The 2,966-nt window shown below is 46.5% G+C and overlaps 3 non-coding genes across 3 annotated transcripts; all 3 read left to right on the top strand.

The window, feature by feature from the left end:
* The first annotated feature begins 321 nt into the window (after window positions 1-321).
* Window positions 322-392, top strand: trnaq-cug. Its single transcript has one exon. It is a non-coding gene; the product is annotated as a tRNA-Gln (tRNA).
* Window positions 393-541: 149 nt separating this feature from the next.
* trnal-cag lies at window positions 542-624 on the top strand. Its single transcript has one exon. It is a non-coding gene; the product is annotated as a tRNA-Leu (tRNA).
* Window positions 625-2,680: 2,056 nt separating this feature from the next.
* Window positions 2,681-2,752, top strand: trnaq-uug. Its single transcript has one exon. It is a non-coding gene; the product is annotated as a tRNA-Gln (tRNA).
* The last annotated feature ends 214 nt before the right edge of the window (window positions 2,753-2,966 follow it).

Below are 2,966 nucleotides of genomic sequence, written 5' to 3'. Positions count from 1 at the left end.
ATTTTGTAGGCATATCGTCAGGTGTATGATTAAACAGTTACAGGTGCTGTTGATCACCAATGAAACATGTAGGTGGAAACAACATCAACAATTGAAACTGGAAAAATGAGGTTTCACTGAGATGTGAACTCAGATTTCTGCGTTTTGAGGCCACAGTGCTCAAAACGAAGGGGCCAGTGCGGTCCATCAGAAGTACTTGTCGGATCACGGCCAAATAGCTTGGGGAACCCCCTCCCCCGACAGCTTTCCCACGCCTAGTCTCTGCAGAGATGACATTCAGGTGATATCATGTAGGAAGGAGCTTGGCACCCCCTGTGTCGCGGTTCCATGGTGTAATGGTTAGCACTCTGGACTCTGAATCCAGCGATCGAGTTCAAATCTCGGTGGGACCTGGTTTTAAGCGCAAATGCGCAGACCTTAGTCTGATCTTGTTGTATGTGGAAATTTTGGCTATGATAATATGCCATGGTGTAGTCTACCCTATCACGACTTACGTGCTCTATCATGATATGGCAAACTTTCCACAAAGCAGCAGCACGCAGTCAGGATGGCCGAGCGGTCTAAGGCGCTGCGTTCAGGTCGCAGTCTCCCCTGGAGGCGTGGGTTCAAATCCCACTTCTGACAGCTTTTTTCTGTAAGGTGAGATTGGGAGAGAAGTGTAAGCCGCTCTTTGTATGTGAAAAAAAAAAAACATACAGTGTTAGTAGTACAGCATTTGCAAGGCTGCTTTCACACAAAGCAGTGGCGCCTTCCCAGTGATTAGCAGCCTATGGCTTACGCAGCTTCTGAGTCCGGATGTGTTAACGGCCCTGAGTCCCTGCGTATCGTAACCTTTGGAAGCCCAGCAGGCTAGTATGTCTTTGTGTACAGTAGGCCTATTTGATGCAGGATGAATTGTTTGTAGGAAGTCTAACAGTGGCTTCATTTACCGTTGCCCACATCTCCTCTTGTCTGTGAACGCTAAACTGAGGAAGGTGATTGGGTCAACCAGTAAAGGTAGCCTTTTCACATGTTATCTTCTGTGTCACTGGTATTGTTGCACGCCTGCTATGTCATAGTCTCTGCATTACAAACAGCACTGTGCGCACGTTTTAGGCAGATGTGGAAAAAATACTGCAAATTAAGAATGCTTTCCAAAGTAGACATGTTAATAGATTATATTTATCAATTGAAAAAATGCAAAGTGAGAGGACAGAAGAAGAATCTAAATCAAATCAATATCTGGTCTGACCACCCTTTGCCTTCATAACAGGATAAATGCTTGTAGGTGCACTTGCACAAAGTCAGGGATTTTGTAGGCATATCGTCAGGTGTATGATTAAACAGTTACAGGTGCTGTTGATCACCAATGAAACACGTAGGTGGAAACAACATCAACAATTGAAACTGGAAACAGCTGTGTAGGAGGAATACAGCTGGGTGAGGGACAGCCAAGCTCAGCTAACAAGGGGAGGTTGCTGAAGACAGTTGACTGTCAATAGTCATACACCGTGCAAGACTGAGCACAGCAGCAAGGCACAAGGTACTTGTACCGCATCAGCAAGGTATCGCCCAGGCAGAACTTTCAAGGCAGACAGGGGTTTCCAGATGTGCTCTTTTGAAGAAGCACAAAGAAACGGGCAACCTTGAGAACTGTAGGTGCTATGGTCAGCCAAGGATACTTAATGCAGCAGAAGAAAGACAACTCATGCTTACTTTGCTCTGAAATCGGAAGATGTCCCGCAGTGCCATCAGGTCAGAACTGGCAGAAAGCGGTGCGACTGGCTGTCATGGAAGACTTGCGGCCAAAAAGCCATACTTCTGAGATGGAAACGAGGCCAAGCGACTCAGCTATGCACGAAACCAGCTGTACACAACAACACAGGGAACTGGGGTGCAGAAAAATGGCAGCTGGTGCTCTGGACTAATGAGTCAATATTTTTAATATCTGGCTGTAGGAGCAGAGCCGTTTGTTTGCCGAAGGGCGGGCGAGCGGTACAAGAATGACTATGTGCAGGTAACAGTGAATCATGGGGGAGGTTCCTTGCAAGTTTGGCGCTGCATTTCTGCAAAAGGAGTGGGGGATTCAGTCAGAATAAATGGTCTCCTCATTGCTGAGAAGTACAGGCAGACACTTAGTCATCGTGCAATACCAACAGGGAGGCATCTGACTGGCCCCAAATTTATTCTGCAGCATGACGACAACGACTCCAAAAATACAGCGAAAGTCATTAAGAGCGATGTTCAGCGTCAAGAAGAACACAGAGTCCCGGAAGTGATGCCCCACAGAGCCCCGATCTCTACAGCGTCGAGTCTGTCTGGGATTACACAAGAGAGAGAGAAGCAACTGAGGCTGCACAGAAAAAGGGTTTGAAAGAGGCCAATGCTTTTGAGTTACATGACGGATGCACACTTTGAATTCTGTCTTGTACTCATCATAAAAACAATTTTTCACTGAGATGTGAACTCAGATTTCTGCGTTCTGAGGCCACAGTGCTCAAAACGAAGGGGCCAGTACGGTCCATCAGAAGTACTTGTCGGATCACGGCCAAATAGCTTGGGGAACCCCCTCCCCCGACAGCTTTCCCACGCCTAGTCTCTGCAGAGATGACATTCATGGTGATATCATGTGGGAAAGAGGCAGACATCCCCCTCACCCAAAAGCTTTCCATTGAGAAACTGCATGGCAGCTTTATGTAAAGGTTCCATGGTGTAATGGTTAGCACACTGGACTTTGAATCCAGTGATCCGAGTTCAAATCTCGGTGGAACCTGACTTTAAGCGCAAATGCCACAGATCTTTGTGTGATCTTGTTGTATGAGGAAACTTTGACTCTGTGTCCTGACCAACTGCATTATGTTGTGGTATAAGTTGATTCATGATAACATATGTACTATATCATGAAATGGCCAAATTACTAGCTTTTATAGTCAGGATGGCAGAGGGGTCTAAGGCGCTTCGTTCAGAGAGCTAGTTTTTCAGCAGAG

Source organism: Micropterus salmoides, unplaced genomic scaffold (genome assembly GCF_014851395.1).
Source record: "Micropterus salmoides isolate LMB-PRFRI ecotype aquatic unplaced genomic scaffold, ASM1485139v1 Ms_hic_scaffold_23, whole genome shotgun sequence".
NCBI classification, from domain to species: domain Eukaryota; kingdom Metazoa; phylum Chordata; class Actinopteri; order Centrarchiformes; family Centrarchidae; genus Micropterus; species Micropterus salmoides.
Note: the sequence above shows the minus strand (reverse complement) of the source record. Positions and strands in the feature narration are given on the sequence as shown.